Source organism: Lonchura striata, chromosome 2, assembly GCF_050655825.1.
Source record: "Lonchura striata isolate lonStrDom1 chromosome 2, ASM5065582v1, whole genome shotgun sequence".
Lineage (NCBI taxonomy): Eukaryota > Metazoa > Chordata > Aves > Passeriformes > Estrildidae > Lonchura > Lonchura striata.
Window position 1 is genome coordinate 146,317,481 of NC_140704.1, and position 19,919 is coordinate 146,337,399.

General features: G+C 41.7%; 1 long non-coding RNA gene across 2 annotated transcripts in view; it reads left to right on the forward strand.

Annotated features, from left to right (window-relative positions):
* The window catches only part of LOC146768464 (uncharacterized), a 63,389-nt gene that overhangs the window by 26,319 nt on the left and 17,151 nt on the right, over positions 1-19,919 (forward strand). Inside the window, exons 1-2 of one of the 2 annotated variants that reach the window (XR_014953050.1) lie at positions 1-8,166; positions 19,774-19,913. The exon at positions 1-8,166 is cut by the window's left edge and continues 26,319 nt beyond it. This is a non-coding gene — a long non-coding RNA (uncharacterized LOC146768464). The remainder of the gene's footprint in view (positions 8,167-19,773; positions 19,914-19,919) is intronic. The other variant, XR_014953051.1, reaches the window with a different exon arrangement.

A 19,919-nucleotide genomic window follows, 5' to 3' on the forward strand; every position in this document is an offset into this window, starting at 1 on the left:
TCTCTCCCAATTACTTACTCCATCAGATTAAGGCAGATTATTCCCTGTTCTGGCTTGTGAAGTTACTTTCTTGTTCTTCCAAACATGGCTCTTTATAACAAGCTAAGGAAGATTTTGAAGAAAGAAGGCAGCCAGGACACTTCTAGTCCAGGGACCTGCTGGAGTCACTTCATTAGTAGTGAGCAGTTGTCATTCCCACAGATGAAGGCTTGGGAAGTCCTGCTTTGGCTTGCTCCTTGCCCTTTCTGTAGGATGAAACTCAGCAAGATGTTTAAGCTAAAGCAGGTGAGTAATCATGTGTGTGTGTTTGCTGGCTGGGATGAATGATGAAGAAACATGCTGAAACACTTTTCTGAATCACAGCTACAGCTACATTTGAGACCCCCTTTAAAATTCACCTCTGGCTATGTTCCATTGCAGGGCTGATACAAAGTGGGCTGTTTTTCAGTACTTTGCATTAAAAGTGATCCCTCTGTACTGTCAGCAGGAAACTACAACAAAATACACACTCATCTCTATTTTGTAAAAAGTTATTTTAGATCCCCAAATATGCAAACACCAGCACACCTTGTTGGCATCAAGAATGAATTAACATAACTGATGTACGAAGGGAAATCAAAATACAGTCAGATCTAACAGACTTAGAGTCAAGAATGTAAATGACACAATTGCACATTCTTCTGTAAAATGACTTGGTTTATTCTCTTTCCATTGTAATCAAAAGTGAATTATGATCTTGAAAGGATCTATCTCTCTCAGATAACTGAAAAAAAGCTAATTAAAAAACAAAAGTCACAGATGTAATCATTGCTTAATATTGTAAGCATAACGTGACCTAATGCTATTACGAGTTCTGAACAAATTTAAATTAGGACTCCAGCTGGTAAACAGATAAATGTGATAACAACATTTTAATATTACTTGATAATTTGTTAGTAAAATAAATTTTTATTTCAGCCATTTTTAAGTATATAAAATGGGTTTTAATTTAGATTATGTTTTTCAGCACAATTAGAGGACAAAAAACCATTTCAATGAGTAGCATTTGAGAGCATCCTTCTCAGAGATGTGTTCTGTTTTTATCAGTTAAGCAATTTTGGTGATTTTTTTACACAGTTATCATCCCTTTGTATCTTGCTAGTGATTTACACCATTACCAGATCAGAAGAGTAATAAAAACACATACTTTGTACTCTGCACTGGGACAAATCACTTCTAGGTTACACTGGCCTTTTGTTGCTTTGTTATTTCTTGTCTTATTGTGCTTAAGAGAATGTAGAAAGTCATGGCTGTGATGTGGGGTCAATGGTATTTCAGAACATGTGGGAAAACTAAAGTGCAAAACCGTGAGATCCTTCCACCAGGGTAGGCATTGAAGTAGTCCTGAAAAGATGACAACCATGAGTCTGACTGGATCCCTGTGATACATAAGGATGCCAGCATGGCTTTGGAGAGTCAGGACCAGCTCCTCACTCTGCCAGACTCCCAATGAAAGGTGAAAAAAATAGTCAATTTACTGTGTCTCATTTTGCCAAAAAAAAAAAAGTACCTGGGTAATGACTTCAAGTGACTCCCCTGGAAACCAGGAGTACACAAGGAAACCACAATCCTCAATCCTGCTCAATCAATCTGATCAATCTGCTGCTTTTTTGGGGTTTTTTTGGTTGGTTTTTTTGTTGTTGTTGTTGTTGTTTTTGTTGTTTTTTTTAACATTTGATTTCAAGACAGGTGTGGAGTAGCTGCCAGGTAGGGTGGTGACAGCTTATCACCTAATCAGCACACAGTTCCCCTCTCTCGGGATTTACAACAGAGATAAAATAAATTCCACCACTGGAGGAGCATAGTGGCCTGACAGCATTGAGGGAGGAAATCCAATCCAAATTTAAGACACTGAAGGAAGGTGCAATACAGGGCTCTCCCTGCTGTGCTTTTAACCAGTCTTAACCTTGTCCTCACGGGATCACCCCTAATGTGGGAGCACTCAGCATCCACTGTCTGGCCTCTGTGCTGAGAGGACCCACTTGCCATTTAGATGACAATGATGCACATCATGTGGACACCTCTATTTCATTTGTCTTCATTTGCATGCAGCAGCCTTCCTGAGTTCAGAGCTATTTGATGGCAGAGACAACAGAAGCTGTCACTACCATGAAATAAAATCCTTGTTATCCCTCTGTGACATGATTTTTTCCCCTTCCTCCTTCAATTTATCCATTTTAAATATTCATTTTATACCCTGTAAGGTTACTTTTACTCTTGAAAGAGCAAGGGCTAAACTTTCTTCTTTTTAAAAAAGAGGAAACATTGAAATAAATCACTTTCCTCAGCAGCAATAACATACACCAAAAAGAGAACAAAATCCAGTATGAAAACATACTTTTCTTAGTTAAAAGCGCAATCATTCTTGGGACTGAAAGCTCTCCTGACTAGCTGTTGTGTCTTCTCCATTATTCACTCATATCACAGTAGCAACTGGAGGTTTGAAATGAAATACTAGATTGCATGTGCTAAGCCCTGTAAAATGCAGCAGGAGCTCTCAGTCTGCATAAGCTACAGAACACTCCAAGAAGTGGAATGTCACTGCATCCATGCAAGAGACAAAAGTGTAGAGAAACAAAGTGACTCAATTACACAGGAGGTGGCAGATGCAGTTTGTGGTGAGGTCAGGACTGAAACAATGCTCCTGAAGCATTTGTACAGCTGGGAGTTCATACTTCCTGATGAGAATTTATGTGAACCTCCCAAGACCTGCATTATCACTCTGATCCCCGAGTGACTCTCAGGGGGATTAGCGAGATGCTGTTTTCTAACTTGACATTTCCAAAATGTAAGTGCTTACCTTTGAGGCAGTTATGTGGAATTCAACAGTGTTTATGGAGAGCCAGTCAATACTATCCATAATACCTGGGGCATAATTCATCTGACCCAAATGTAAGTGCCTGCTTTAGAATAAACTGACTGATGCCTTCTGGCTGTATTGACCAGATCTCCAGCGAGTGTAACAGGAATGCAGCCAACAGACAACCTAATTTAAAGAGATGAATAACACCCCATTTCAGTCTGTGCACAGTGATGCCTTTGCAAAAGAAAATAAAAACAACTCTCCTGTCTTAACAAATGCCAATGTGTTGTTGAAGTTGGCACCCATGGTGCTGAGATCCTAAGCAGATGCAGGGATCTGAATAGACTGTAATAGAGTTAGTTAACGGGACCCAACACAAAATTGGCAAAACAATCTTTAGACTGCTGCAATCTGCATCACAGAAGCCTTTTTCTGTGTAGTGTAGGTGGGTTTTTTGTATTGTCTGCATCTGGAAATGGGCTTGGCTTTCTTAGAGCATACCATAGCAAAGCAGGCTGTCCAGACACCAGAAGAAATTCAAGAGAGCTTGAGGGTGAATGATAAGTGGAAGATATTCATCATTTTGACCATCTGGTCTGTCTGTGTCAAAGTTGCCTGGCTTCAGGTAGAATAAGGTCCATCTCTGCTGAGTGTCAATGTGGCTCCATTGAGCCTGGAGGAAATCTTATAATAGTAAGATTCTATGATACTGCCCTCAGCTGCATAATATCCCCTCAGATAAAGTGACACAGCTCAGTAGCCTCGGGCATGGGAGTGGGATCTGGTCTTTGGCACTGCCCAGAGCAAGGACAGGCCAGGTCACTGATGGAGGTCTCAGAGTGAGGTGGCTCCAGCATGGCTGTCCCAGCAGTAATTTCAGTAGGATACTGTAGAGGTTTCCTTCAGCTCTGAGTTTACTCTTTTTAGTGCTTATCCTCACCTTACTTCTCCATTGAAAGCTACTGAGGTTCATTCATATGAAGTGTATCACACATTCCTGGTGGCAGGTGATTTCTTAAGGCCTGTTTTCCACTTTGCTCTCTGCACAAGATTTCACTGATTGCTATGCAGATCAGATATTGCATATCAGATAAAATAAAACCAGCAATTCCTTCCTTCAGAAACTCTCACTTCATCTAACCTCTACTACATTGTTTATGATCAGCATTCCAACCTATTGTCTGTCTACCTTTTATCCTATTCTCATTCCCTCCTTCATGCTCCTTCTCCACTCAGAGGACGTATTTTTTTATAAAATATAGGCCTACTTTTGTTTTAATTTATCAAAATCCATTACTTTCAACCCTCCACATGCTCAATGTAGTACTTAAAGTCAGACTTTGATGATGCCAGACCTTCCTAATCCCTTCCTTCAGTTCCTTTCAGACTGCACTAACCATAATAACTTCTTCCAAACCAGCACTCCACCTTCCAGCTCTCTTTAACACTATCAGCAATATCTTCCATGACCCAATTCTCTCATACCTTTTCTCCCATATGTAACTCTTTCTTCTCTATATTTCTAATTTGTTCTCCAAAGTGCTAATTCCATTCTAGAAATGAAATATTTCTGGGTCTTCTCCTGCCCTATTCAGTTACTGTAAAGGTACAACAACAAACCTATTTTAGTAGAGTAGAAAATACAGAATATCTGTAAGAATATAGGGTATATTATTGTATAAAATATATAACTCAGCTGCAGCAGCTGTACTTGACCTCAGAAACATTGCTCTGTCTTGAATATTCTAGAATTTGTATTTTATTTTATGTGCCTCTTCAAACATTTTTATGCCTCATAAGCCCCCTGAGTACCTGTGTAACTACTCAATGACCACAAATCACAAAGTGGAAAACTCAACACAACTCCCTTATTCATTGAAGTCATCCTACTACAGATTTGCTTCCTTAGTTCAATATTTATCATAGAGTTTTTCCTTATCTTCTGGTTTCTGAAAATCCTAATTAACTGGATCTCCTTTAAACATTGTTTTATTGGCAGGGTATTCAGACAGCCCTGAAAACACCATATTAATTGATATTGTTGAAGAGCTGGCTTTTCAGTGATCAGCAACCCTTCCTTCAATTCATCCTTCCAATCTCTCAACAAGGTCATTTTTATGCTCTGGAGAATGGAATAGATCTTTTAGTATTTCTCTAGTTTAAATGCTCTGACATCAACTGATTCTCACATCAAATGTGAATGTATGCAATTATTACCATCCCTCCTTTATCAAGGGGGAAAGAAAGGGCAGCACTCCCAGAGCACTGAGAATGCCCCCAGGTTAGTGTCCCCAGGCTCTCTGTACAGAGACAAGCTCCTCCAAAAGACAACACTAGAAAAGCCTGCTGAGATGAGCCTACTAAGATGAGTCAGATAATTCAGCTGGCTAAATTAGACTCTTCAAATGAGTCAGTGGTAGCACTCCTAATGGCTTCAGAGGATGTATATTCAGCAATTAGACACAATGTGTAACTGGAGTTCTATATAATTAGCTATACAAATTGCAGCAATATACAATAGGTTGCTATGTCTTAAATAAGCAGTGAATAAGTACAGTGTGACTGGAGCTCAAGGTTATTCTTGTCTTCAATTACCTCCTACAAGAAGCCTGCAGGGCTTTGATTTCCAAAGGGAGATGAAGTTTGTCTTTGTTAAGCCTATTATAACCAGATGACAATTCTTTAGGTCTGGCTTAGTATTCAACTTAGGCACTTCTTTTCTGTCTGCCTTACATATTCCTTGGTTATTGAATCTCATTTTGTGCAGTGACATTTCTGTTTTTCTCCCTACACCTCATTTCTATTCTTCTCTAAAATCTTACAAAGCTATGATTGACAGGGAACTCCAGAGGCCAAAGCAGGGTGGCATCAATGTTGGATCAGGTCCCTCAAGCCCTTTGTGCTGCCTTGCTTTGAATATCTCCAAGGATGGAGGCTGCACAGCCTCTCTGGGTCTCTGATGTAATGTTTATCCACCCTCACTGTGAAGAACTTTTCCCTTATAGCTAATTGACATTTCTACTTTCCATTTGCTGTACCCTATGTCTGCTAGCCCTTAATCTGGATTCATCTCTTTTTTAAGCTCTCTTTGAGTAGTTGAAAATACTAACATTATTCCCCTTAGCCTTCTTTTTTGGCAGCTAAACAAGCTTGGCTTCTGAAACCTCATCTTGTCCATCATATGCTTTGGTCCCTAACCATCCAAGTAAAAAACTTGCTTTAGCTCATTGATGACTTTGTTATCCTTTGAAGCCCAAACTGAACTCAGTAGTCTGGATGTGTTCTCATCACGAGTGAAAAGCAGAGGGGGAAATCCACTTGCTCACACTCTCAGCTGTGTTTTTTGCCAATGCAGCCCTTTGTGCAGTTGACATTTCTCACTATAAAACTGGTTGGCAAAACTCAGGTTTAAATCTTTGTGCCTCAGCACCCCAGGTCTGTTCTGCAAGGATGATTCGTAGTCATCCACTCCTCAGCCTGAACTGTTGCCTTTAGTTATTCCAACCCACATGCAGATCTTTGTTTCCAGGAACAATTTCCAAACCTTGATCTTCACAGGTTCTAAGACTGCATGTCAGATCCATCACTAATGGCTGTTGGCAGAGTTCTGCTAAAGCAAATGGAACAAATAACATTTATGTAGCAAAAGATCTTGATCTCCCTTTCTGTTTAATCCTGATATTTTTTCTCTCAATATCCTCCCTATGGTATAAACATCCAATCTTCATTTCTATTCTTACTGTGCTTTTAGCTTTGATATTAACTTGTGGTAATGATTTAATTTTTACTGGTTTTTAATCTGAGATGATTGATTCAGCTTGCTTCTTTCTTTAACAGGATCTTTATTTCACACTGCATGTTGTAAATACGCTGATAAATGTGTTAATGAAATGACTGTCAGTTATACTGAAAATGAATCCTTGCAGGAGTCCTACTCAGAGTGTGTATTCATAGCTAATTCTAAAGCATAGATCTGTACAAGTTAGACTGTTTTTTGCAGTACAAAGAAACAGCAAAGAATAATTTGCTGTGAAACACAAAGGCACACATGCATAGGGATACACACACCTCAAGGAGATGGTTTAGTTAGATTCATTATAATGGTGGACAGCGTGGGCAGTTTTGTCAGTCAGTTGAGCTCTAATCAATCTGTCTAATGCCTTTCACAATATCATTTCATTAGAGGCCCAAAATAATCATTTGCTCATCTGCTCTTCAGTTGCTGGGGTTGATTTGTGTTCTTTTATTGTAGGAACTAATGTGTATCCCATAAGAGCATTTCCTATTTATTGCTTATGTGCTAAGAATATGTATTGCCTTTATTTTATAGACATTAGAGGGTGAAACCCAGTGAGGAATTTCTACAGAGTATAGTATGTAAAATAGTTACGTTCTTGTAAAGTTGAAATGGCTTGAATATTCACTGACTTATCAACCATCTTCCCCACATGAACCAGGTTAATTAACATTCTACAGAAGCCCTTTAGGCATTTTTATTGCAATTCTTCAGGCTGTATTCCACCTCTATCTAGACCTCAGTTTTCAATGAGCTTAATGGTAATTTGAATGAAGAAGTGGATAGAGCAAAAATCTGCCTTCTACTTTCAACATTCTGTGTCCATCTAGAGAGAATGGGAGCAGAGATGAAATCAGAGGGGTGAAAGTTCCCTCTGATACAGAGGAGAACATAAAAAGAGCAGAACCATGGGAAAAGCAGTGTCCAGTAAGGAAAAATGAAATCTTTAGGCCAGTGTGATCAATATTCCTGTTTCCATGTGTTGGTTGCTGTCCTTAATCAACTACATTTTTCTTCCCCTTAATAGTTCCATAATGCCGTTATAGAATCTTATACACCTTGATAATGATGTTTACATTTTCCTCTCTTTACATGCTGCATTTATTCACATCCAGTATTTATTTGTTTTCATGTTAATAGCTGTCATTATTCAAATAACACATTTCAGCTGCCTTGCTGAGACACCAGTGTTACCTCCATTAGGCACGTGGGTGTTTTGCATGCCAGACTGACTGAAGCTCTCTTTAACTTCTGTTCAGGATCCTCCACAGACTGGCTCGCTCAGATCAGAAAAGCTGTCTGAGGAGCTCATCTTAGGTTCTTTGTGGCTGAGTGGAATTAAATTACCTTTGTCCCTTCCTTTCTCCAGGTCAAAAACTGGGCCACAAAACTCACATTGTCTGAGGGAACATGGCTGACCAAGAATGAAGAGGAAGAAGCATCTGCAGCTGAATTTTGTCTCTTCTGGCTAGAACTCTTGTGAGAAAGAAGCAGGTCTGGGATGAAGGCTTTCATCTTCCTGAGAGAGGTACCACAGTTCTTATTTGTTGGGGAGGATGAATAAATATGATGGCCTGGCAAAAGATTTACAATAGCACAGCCAGGATGAAAACAATCCCCCCTACAGGTTGGACAATGCCCTTACCTACAGATAGGTCCAAAAGTCAAATGGACTGTTCTATCTCACCCCCAAAATGTATGGTTCATCCTACACCTGTAACCCTACCTTGAAACATCAAGTGCCTGTAACCCCATTGGCCCAAGTCTTGTTCCAGCCCACCTTGAAGCCCCCTGATAAGGGGTCTCTGAGGGGCCAGATGTCCTCTCGGAACCCCCACCCTCTTAGAACTTCCACCCTCTCCTGGAGCATCCTCTTGTCTCCCTCTACCCCTTGTCTCTCCCCTCCCCATTCCCTTAGGCCTTGTCACGTGCTGTGTCTGGCAGCTCCAAGCAGGACCTTTCACCATCCCTAATAAACCTGATATTCCAAGAGCAGCCTTCAGAGATCTCTCGTCTCCATTCATCCGAGCCGTCGTGCAGCACAGCGTTCCCTGCACTTATTCTCTAGGGATTTCTTTCCACCACAGTGATCTAAAATCTTCATGGGACTACACTCTGCTGAAGATGGGCACTGTGCAAAAAACAAATGTGTGAAATCTGAATCCAGGACGATCCTGATTCTTTAGCCTATTTAATGGGGCTGTGGCTGAACAGTACTGGATTCTTTTATCTATTTCCGGTGCCTGTGGCTATATTTCATGTAATGACCTTTCTGGGTGAAAAATACATGCTGTTTCTGAAACAGGCACTTCTGCTGATTGCAAGGTGGTTCCTCATCAGCTAAAACAAGGCATTCTCCCCACCATTGAGTTATTGTAGAGTGGTTTCATCATTCCCAGAAGATGCAAGAACACCATTTATACCGTCTTTGGTGGAAAAATGCCTAGGATTTGTGTTTCCACCTCCTCAGTCAGTTGTGTGACCCCAGGCTCCACTATGGAGTACATTCCTCCTGCTCTCAGCTCTACTTAATGTAGTTTGAGTTCTCCTAGTAGATTGGTTCAGGCTTTTGTTGTCCCTCTGTCCACCTCTGGATGGCATCTGAGCAAGTTAGCTCTCCACAATGAAACAGCAATGCAGTTTAGCTACTGACAAGGGCAGGCAGCAGCCCCAGTGCTCAGCCTTAACATGGGTTAAGACACGCTATGTCTTAGGTGTTTTTATTCCTTGATAGTTTTTACTGTCTGGCAGACTTAGTAGGAACAGTGACAGTCTCTCTGGTATTTTTTTCTCCTCTAGTAAGTTATGTTCCCTTGGTAATGTTAGGAGTCCTTCTCTGCCCATTCCAGTCTGAATTCAGTATTCCTGAATGTGGTTACATTCTGCATCCCACATAAATTTTAGCAGAGCTGTATATTAATACTTCAGTATCTCTCCTGATATAACCAGTCATCTGCTACCATCTCTCCTGTCACTTAAATGTCAGGAAAAAAGTATGTTTGTATGAGCAGGTCACCCAAGTCATTTTAGATTATACAGCACGATGGTAGCCGGCAGATCATAAAGGGTTTTACTAACCTTTGCAATGCTTGAACATAACTTATTTGTCTGACATGTTGCTCACAAAAAAAACCCTTAAAACTGAATTTCAGAATTTTGCTATTTACAGTACCTAATTTTTCTTCTCTCAGACGTCTTCTCTGAATCATGAGGGAATTCTCTCACTTCTACCTCTTTCCAGCTTCTCTACAGTGGTGACACAAGTTGTCATTTTTTTTCATACCTGCAGAGATTTCCTGTTTTATTTGGGCATTGAGGTTGTCTTCCACCCAGCTTCAAGGTCATCTGATGACCTTAAGATGTCTGGTTGTGAAACAATGGCACAGCAGGACTAGGGAAATGTTCATTGCCCTGTACTCAGTACTGGCGAGGCTGCACCTTGAATATGTGTCCAATTTTCTTATTGCAAGAAAGACACTGAGGGGCTGGAGTGAGTCCAGAGAAGGGCTGAGAAGGGGTCTGGAGCACAGGTCTGATGAGGAGCAGCTGAGGGAGCTTGGGGGTGTTTAGCTTGGGGAAGAGGAGGTTCAGGGAGACCTCATTGCTCTCTACATCTCCCTGAGAGGAGGCTGTGGAAAGAGGGGGGTCAGCCTCTTCTGCCAGGTAACAAGGGACAGGACAAGAGGGAGTGGTTGTATGTTGCGCCAGGCAAGATTTAGTTCAGATATTTAGAAAAAACTGAGGCTGAGACCTGAAAACTCCTGAGAATTTATATGAGAGTATAAAACATGAATGTGTTATAATTATTGCATGCCAGAAGGCTAACTGCTAGAATGATTTTCAAATAGAATTCTTGTATAAAATCTATGATGCTGCTGAAATCCTTTTTTGGAGGAATAGCAACAGTTATGTTGTACAGATTGAAATCTGGCAGGAGAAGAAGGGATTATGGCATAGAGTGAGCAACAGCAGGGAGTCAGCCATGTCAAAAGTTCATAAGCAGTATGTGATGTCAATAATTTACAAGGCACTTCCATTCCTTTTGTCTATCAACAAAACTGTTTTGAAGGTTTGCCTGGTTCACTGGTTCTGCTACACCACAAGTCTATGATATATCCTTACATATAAAATGATACTATGTCATGTATGTATCTTTACTGTGTCTCCAGTGCAATGCAGCAGGATACATTGTCTGTATTCAGCAGTGCCAGGAAGCATCCCTTGACATCATCATATCCATGGCTCTGTTACTGCCACTGAGATCTCTGAACATTTTGCCTTTTTTACTCAGCCCAGTCTTACGCATCAAGTGACAGGAGAGTAAACCTCTTTGAATATGTGTGTGTCTTTGTCAAAAATTGCTGGGGGAGGGAGCCTTCAGAATGTAAAGAAGTTTTGTTAATGGCCTAAGGCATTGGAGGTGCATCCCAGTTTGATAAGTCTCCTAGAGAGGGTTTTCAGTGAAAGGAACTGGAATGCGGGTTTGCATTGATTCCCAATGGCACAAGAGGTATGAGAGAGAATAGATTATACTTCCTATCTTTCCTTCTGAGTACAGTACTTGCATGGTGCACAAGAAGAGATATTGATGGTCTAAGGGCATGGGTCTCCCAGGACCATGTTTTTGAAAATCTTATCCGTGCTCTTTCTGGGATGAATAACTGAACAACAGAAATTATCATCTAGATATGAACTGAGAGGATAAAATGGTAAATCACCAACGTTAGGTATATTCATTTTGAAATAGGAACATGAAGAAGGGTGGTCTGATCTGTATAGACTGCCACATTCTCAGGTATTATAGGTAGTTTTAATTATGAGGACAAACTGGGGCTAGAGATCTCGAATGTGGTTCTGTGTATTTACAAACATGTACTAAGCCTGGGAGCAATCAAACATGCTTTCCAGCTTCATCTCAGCACTCCCAGACCATCCCCTGTGTTCTGAGACTCTCTCTATCCTTGTCCCAGCTTGGTCACCTTCTTCTAATTGATTAACTCAGCTTATTCAGTTTTCCTGGTTATATTCCTGTGCTGCACTCTCCTACACACACTCACACCCACACCCCTTTCCCATAATAAATAATCACTGAAACACATCAGATTAGAAAACTGAAACTTTGTGTTAGGTGGATATGTGTGTTTCCCTTCCCTTCCCTTCCCTTCCCTTCCCTTCCCTTCCCTTCCCTTCCCTTCCCTTCCCTTCCCTTCCCTTCCCTTCCCTTCCCTTCCCTTCCCTTCCCTTCCCTTCCCTTCCCTTCCCTTCCCTTCCCTTCCCTTCCCTTCCCTTCCCTTCCCTTCCCTTCCCTTCCCTTCCCTTCCCTTCCCTTCCCTTCCCTTCCCTTCCCTTCCCTTCTTTAATGAATTCTTTTTCCACAGCCATTACAACCCGCGGACTGACCCTTGGGCAGTCCCAGGGAAGGGTTCACATCTATCAGAAGCCAAACGGGATGAATTGTGCACTTGTTCAGCTATTGGAGGAGTTGGGATTGGTTCCCAGAACTGTCCCAAACTCTGCTTGTTACTCTATATGGTTGTGCCTGGTGTGACTCTTCAAGGACTCTGCTAAACTTGGTTGCCTCTACCTCTGAGGCCTGGGAGCTCTGTCCACCTCCTATGGAGTAAGAGGGAGTGACAGTGGTTTTCCCAGAGCTATTGCAACATGGCAACAGGATAAAACAGAGAGACATGAAAGGACTGTGAGGAGTTCTCTGTGTTTGGTGGAAGGGAGTACGCAGAATAGATGATCAGGCTTAAATAGCAAACACCAATTTCCCTGGAAATGAATATTCTGTCTCTGTGTACAGACATTTTATGGCATCTCTTATCTTGCCTTCTTCTGCCACACATATCCTAACAATCCTAACTTGTTTCCTATCAAAAGATTACTTTTGAAGAGTAAAAAGAATAAGGAATGTAACAGAAGGAAAAATTGTGGGGGGAGGGGTGTTTTGGGCTAGCAGGATAAAAATTACACATATTATAATCCTCTCCAGCCCTAATGGTATGATCTGTGCAGTGATTTAGCCTGGCACTGCTCTGCTTGCTGCCATAGAGCTACTGTAGCTGAGACCACATGGGGCCTGGCCTTTTGCTCCCAGCATCTGCTGGTGTGACACAGAGTGACAGCGAGGACAAAAGGAGCATCAGGCAAACGTTCAACACCTTGCTCCATTCTCACTGGCACGGTGGGCCTGGTAAATTCATGAGGAGTTTTAGGGAAGTCACAAGGAGGAGTGTCACAGGTGGTCATAGAACTGTTTAAGACACTGAGCCTTGATTTAATAGGAAGTCCAGTGTACCTGAGCGTAACTGAGACCTGGCCTGGATCTCTGTCTCTGAACCAGTCAGCACCATTTTTAGCAGTTTGTCATTTGTCAGGAGTCACTGGAACCTCAGGAGGAAGAGAGCATGCCAGCCCTGGTTCTCACAGCCCATGCAGCTGTCTCCAGCAGTGACCCGGGGCAGTCGCTGGGAGGAGAAATGTAACACCAAGCAAATAATGGGGTTTTTCTTCACCAGAACACTCAGAGCTTCCATGTGATTTAAAGTGTAAATACAGATTCGGTTTTCATTATTCCATTTGCATACGTCCACAGGAAATTTCCAACTAAAGAGCATCTTTTTTGTCAGTCAAGAGGTTAGGCTTACAAATGAGGCAAGTCTGGAAGGCCTGTCCTCCCTGCTTACTGACCTAAAACTCCCTGTGGCATTTGCCACTTTGCCATCAGTGCTCTTTCAGCTTTTTTTTTTTTTTTTTCCCTTATGCGGCATTAATTACTCTTTCACCAAACAAAAATGAGTCTCAGAGATCTCAATCTGGGTGGCTGCATATCACATTGAGAGAACCAAACTCACATGGTGCCAGAGTAAAGCTGAATTCTTTTCTAGTGATTAATTACATTTCCTAATGTATATTTCAACCCTCTTAGGCTAAGCCTTGAACTATTCCTAGTCATGCCCAAGAAGGGGATCCCCAGCTGTCGCAGGCCTCCTGACATAAGAGGTCATTAATTAAAGTGTAAATTTCTGCATGTGTATAAATATGCTCATAATCTAGCCATTCTGTAACTAAAATCCAGTGGATTTCACCAGCATATATTTGCACGTTATACTAAATGGAAAGACATACAGTACAGAGACATTCCAAACATACTGAATTGTTAGGTTTAATAATTAATTAGGCTTAATCCTTTACAGTTTGTCCAGGATGGGATTCTTCCCCCCATGTACTTATTTGTTAATAGTCTTGCTACATAACATTGTAGGCATTGCTGATGTGAGTGTTTTGAGTACAGGAAGTTCATGTTGTTTTATAAAAACTATTTTTCTGGAAACAATAGATACTATTCTTCGGCTTGGACTATCACCAGTAATTATCTCCTGGCTGCTATGCAAATATCTCATGTCCTAATTTCCACACTTGTTCATTTAACACATAAGCTCATTACAGCTGAGGTGTTTTTTTAAAGGCTCTGCAAATATCTCAAAGCAAGTTGCTCAAAAGCTTTATAAATGAGAAGTTTTCTTCACTGGCAAATTCCACTTTCTCTTGCAGACATGGTCTGCAATCCACAGGTATTTTTTCTGTAGTCTGTTCAGAATGGACTCCACAGCCAGGCACGGAGCCAATTTTGATCCATTTCTTTATTGGTTTCAACTGAATAACTTCAGATTTCAACTGGTTCCCCGGCAAACTGAGCGAGTGTCCTTTCACTCAAGTATCTGCTAAGTGCTTAGCTGCTAAGGGGAAAAGCAAGAGAAGATAGTCTTTCTTTGCATGTGACACCTGACTAGTTACCTCTCTTTGCTAAGAAAACTGAAAATTGAGAGAATGACACGTGTGTCCCCTCTCTCTCTCTCTCCGGTCCCTGTGGAGCACCAAGGGGCTCAAACTTCATCACACAACGTCTGTGCTCTCGAGGCTTGCCAAGAGTACCCCCGGCAAACTGCTTGCAGGTGCAGAACACACACACACGGAGTTGTGTGGGTATTGCAGTGTTCTGGTGCAATTCTCAAGGGTTACCTAGTCAGTCCCATAAGTTAACAGTGGTCTGTTTTGTGGACAAGTTCTGCTCCCATTTACAGGAACACAGCCCTAATGAGGCTTCACACCAGTGACCACAGCCAAAACCTGGGCTTCAGCAATGCTGCCTGCAATACAGCTTTGAGCAAAGCATGATCAGTTTTTGAGGGAAGCTGATCATAATGCTCCAGTTGGATCTTTTCAGTGTTTGGAGCACGACCTTGCTGTCCATGCAAAGAGATTAGCAGAGTTTGGCATAACACAGTGCACAGCTGGCAGCTTTTCTAACAAAGACTCACTAAGCAAAAAGAGAAAGGAAACGTAATTCACACATTCTTATCTCATTCTTTTCTCCTTCCCAACCCCTCCTTCTGCTTAAAATACCTTCACACGAGAGTCATGATGAGGGCAGCATCCCCATTGCACTGCAGGGCTGTGCACTCAAGTGTATCCGACCATTTGTCTGAGCTGCTGAAGCCCTAACAGGGACAGGAATGTGGGGGGAGGAAACTAACCCGACAGTTCCTCCAAAAAACCTCCTCCAATCACTACTGACAGGCAAACCTGCCCTTTTGCTTGTCCTGCACTCCCTCTCTGAATCAACGAGTGAAGAAATGTTAGCCAGAGGCCCCAGAAAAAACTCAGTTGCTGCCTCCTTCCCAGATCTTCTGGAATGAAGGAATGGCAAAGCTCTTGCACAGAAACTTCTTCACAGCAATGTGCATCCCACAGCCTGAATTAGGACAAGGTGGCAGATAAGTGGGAAGTAGCTTGTGTTTTCAAGGGTTTGTAACAGTCATACGACATAAAAATCTTCAGATTCTTGATTGTCTCTGCTTTCCTAAGAAGCTTGGAGAATTCAGCCATGATTGTTTCGTGCCTCACTGCAGGCAGGCTGCAGCACCAGGCAGTGGGTGCCAAGGACAATGGCCCTCCTGGACATCTCCACCTTTCAGAGATGTCAGACTGAGATATGATTCTCTTAAGCAGCTCCATGCAGGCTCAGAGGGAACTGAGGTGCTTGCATCCAGCACTGGGAGCTGTTTTGGGGTGCACCCTTTTGAGACCTGGGCTGTACCGCAGCTGCCTCAAGCTTATTCAGCACTCATGGGTTCTAAATCTAAATCCAGAGGTCATTCCCGTTCAGTTTCCACTACTCCATGAAGCAGAACCACCTCTCTGTGCCTTTGTCGACTCTAGGTGTACGACCCTGCCCCAAAGATTATCTGCCTAAATACTAAAAGCTGCTGAGATACCAGCAGCCTGGGGAAGGGGAAAGCCCATTGTCAGCAATGCCAGAAGATGCTGAAGGGCACACACAGTGCAGCTCATTTGGTTTACAACAACCCTTCTGGAAGCACAATGATCTATTGAAGAGTGACTATCTCTGCTCTTGAGTGGATCAGCACAAAGAAAGGTTAGGGCAGCACCGTTTGGTAATTGGTTTGTGTCATATAAATTGAAGCTTAGAAAGCTGGGAGGAACAAAACAAAACCACACCAGAACACACAGCAATTGAATTCCTTTAAAGAATGCATGGAATAAATACTTACCCTTCGTGCAACTCTAACAAACCTAATCAGGATTAATTTCTATGTCTGACTTGAAATTTTTTCCCTGCCAAATATCTATTTTTTTTCTGACAGATTCCCTCCTGCTATACCTATATAGCTGAGGTAGGCAGGTTTCAAAGCCAAAAGACTTTTCCTAACACAAAAATCCCCAATACAGCAAAAAAAGAAAAAAAAAAAATCTGTCTTTTAGCTCCAAACATCCCTTTCCTGATCGATTTTGAGCCCCACTAAACACATTCATGTGAAGGAAAACAAATACCAGTCTCTGTTTGTTTAATCTGTGGCAGTGAACCAGCTGAACTGATTCTCACTGTAATCTCAGGACACCAAACTGGGATTTTTCTGGGATGAAAAGCACTTCAGAGGTGTCACATTAGTCAGTTTGCACTAAACTCACAGATCAAAAATATTATAGGGTTTTGATTTCTCCCCTGAAAGACAGACTCCTTACATTGGTAAATCCAGCTGATAAATGGACCTCAGAGGAGAAAACTATCTGCATCCACCAGGGCCCACTGGTCCTGTCCTTGTTCAGGGCTGACACAGAAATACATGTACATGCATGTAAAATGTGTACAGATTGAGCAAAAGAGAGAGGCAAGTGAATGCTTAATGAAGAGCCTTTTCTGGGCAATTCATATTGGAGAAGCTTTAAGGAACTCATAAATTCCTTAATTCCAGTCCTGTGATTAGCCCACTCCTCTATGCATGCAGCAGATTTGTCCAACCTGCAGAGTTCAAGCTAATATTAAAAGAAATCATTGTGGGAAGTGAAGCCCTTTAATTAGTATAACAAATATATTCAGGAAAAAAAAAGATGCAGGGAGATTTTTTTCCTCAGACAATGCACAATTTGCCTGAGGAATTCATTACCATAAGAGATAAACTTTAAAGAGTGTCATGAAATTCAGAAACAGACTGTTTATAAAGAAGACAGTAATAGCCATTATTAATGGCCAACAGTTACTTTTGAAGGCCTCCAACCTAATCTTCATGCAAGTTGTACACTTTCTCCCCAAACACTGACAGGTAGGAACATTCCTTCGGGCAAATGTCTTGTTTCTTCCCTCTGAAACCAGTGATGCTGGCCACAGCCTTTGGTGGGATATCTGGTAAAGGGAATCACAGGGAGAGAGAGGATTGATCTCATCTGATTCCATCTCTGTAGTAACTGGTATCCAGGTTAAGCTGGCATTCTGGGTGTCCTCTCCAATGAGACACAGGTACCTGCAGGTAGTGATTAACTTGATTTCTCCTAGATGACAGGTGAGATGGACCAGCCCTTAGTGTTCTGTAATTCCCCTGACAAGAGGGGGAAGTTGGAGGTGGGAGACAACTCCAGATTACCACATCTACAGGTGAGTGTCTCCACATACATTAGATGCTGGAGCTGCACTGCAAGTGAAGATCTGGTCACTGATTTGCATCCCCAAGAGAGGACCATGCAGGTAGTGACAACATTGTCTTCACCTTCTCTTCATCTTGAGCCACCCCATTCTGTTGACATGCCTGGCAGAACTGAGGACATTTCTTGTCACAGTGACTTCTTCACAAAGGCTGGCCTCCTTCACTGAGGTTGCTGATCAGCTTTCTAACCTTAGGTGAAAAGTAACTCATCAGCTGGCAAGGCTGGGTTGATAAGGCTGGGTAGAAACATCTGCTTTAAAACATCTGTTTTAGAACATCTGCAGCCTCCCTTTGCTCAGTACCAGTTTCATCCATGGTACAGCACCAATGAGCAGAGCAGTCTAACAACCAGGAACAGCCATGAAAATTAAAAATCTGCATTGAAGGGCTTGCTTTCAGCTCTGGTTCTGATAAACACTTTCCTCCTAACCCAGCCACAAAGTCAAGCTAGCAACAACTTGAAAGGATAACATCTATCAGAACTAATAAGCACTAATCTAGCATGGAAGAGACAGCAACCAATTGAGTCGACAGGCAGAGAGAGGAACAAAGTCTGGCTACAGCACACTGTGAATCTATACAATTATAAATCATAAATTATGAAATAGCTCACTGTGGAATAAGGGTACATCCACAGTAACAATTCTAATAAATATTTGAAAGACTGCTTTGATTTGGTTAGTGTTATAAAATTTGACTACAAATCAACTCCTTATACCTGCAAAAAGAAAAAAAAAGAAAATCCTTACCTGAATCTTCTATTACTAATCAGAAAACTTCCTTCTAGAAAATAAATTTATTTAAGGAATTGGCAGTTGACTGTGTGTATGTGTTACAATTTTGAAGCTGTCAGAGCTGCACTTATTCTTACTCACTAATCATACTAGTGTACCTACAAGCTACATTTTTAAATGGTATGGATGAATAATCTCTCTGCTCTTGTAGAGGGTTTTTTATGGGTCTTCTAAGCTATGCATCTATTTTCACTTGACTTTAAAGCAATCAATATACTGGCACAAAGGCTTTGGGATAATTCATAGCAACAATCTGTAGCAACTTACAGACTGATTTGGTTCTTTTATATTGTTCTGATGAAAAAAAATATTAGAATATTCCAAATGCATAGTTACCAAAAAAAAAAAAAAAAAAAAAAAGAAGGAAAGAAGAAAGATGAAGGGGAAAAAAAGGATTCTGTGTTATGAGAACATCAGGAGATGAATTCTCTTCTCCTTAATAAGAATCTAAGCATGACCCTTTTCTTTACGTGGAGCCCTTCCAAATTTGTTCCAGGGTGGCAAGACAAGAATTTAGCCCCAGAAGTAACCCCTGCTCAATGACACATATTTCAAAGTTGCAGGGTAATGAGTACCAGTTCTTAGGTCAGTTGCTCTGGCCACAAAAAAAGACAAAGAGGGGCACAAATTCCTGCATTTGGCCTTTTTTGGTGCTCCTTTGTACTGAACCTGTAGGAGCTGCCCTGGCAAAGCGAAGCAGCTCCTTCTGGTGGTGACTGAACGTGGAGAATCTGCACAGACTCTGGAAATGGAGTCACAGCAGAGCTCTCCTCAGCCTGCTGCCAGCGGGTCACCTGGCAATTTTATGTACAGGACATTATTGCACTAAATTATTACAGGATATTATTGCACCTATTGACATCTGCCACATAGGTGGAGATTAAACATGACACAATTCTTTTCCTATTACTTCACCCATTGCAAGGCATAAATTAGTTGGTTGATAGATTTAATTGACCAACATGATCCGTAAAGAAGCAACACATTGCATCTGTGTTGGCTGGGGAATAAGGACTTTTTGTAGAGGCTCTGTTCTTGTCTACATCCCCAGCAGTCATGGCACAGTCATTTTGCAGTGTGCAGCAGGAGGAGGAGCTAGGGCTGCTTCCTGAGGTTTTATCAGGGTGAGGCAATTACTGGCCAGCACAGTGGTATCCCCGAGTGCAGTGAGGAATTAATATCAGTCCTGCTACACACATAGGCATCTGGTGTGAGGGAAAGGCTCTCTTACATCTCTAGTACATCAGACAGACATCTTTTAACTGAGTTCTCAAGGCATGGCCAAATATTCCAGCTGTGAAGAGAGCTGATTTTCTTTCTTTTGTATATGCATAGAAACCTCCTCTCTGCTTGTTCTGGAGAAGATGTGGAGCTGAGAAAGGAAGATGTGGGTCAGAGATTTGGTATTTACACACCATCCTTCAGCCTGAACTCCACTGTTGTTGTGCAGCAAAAGTAATTCTGGTCCTCTGAAGGTACAT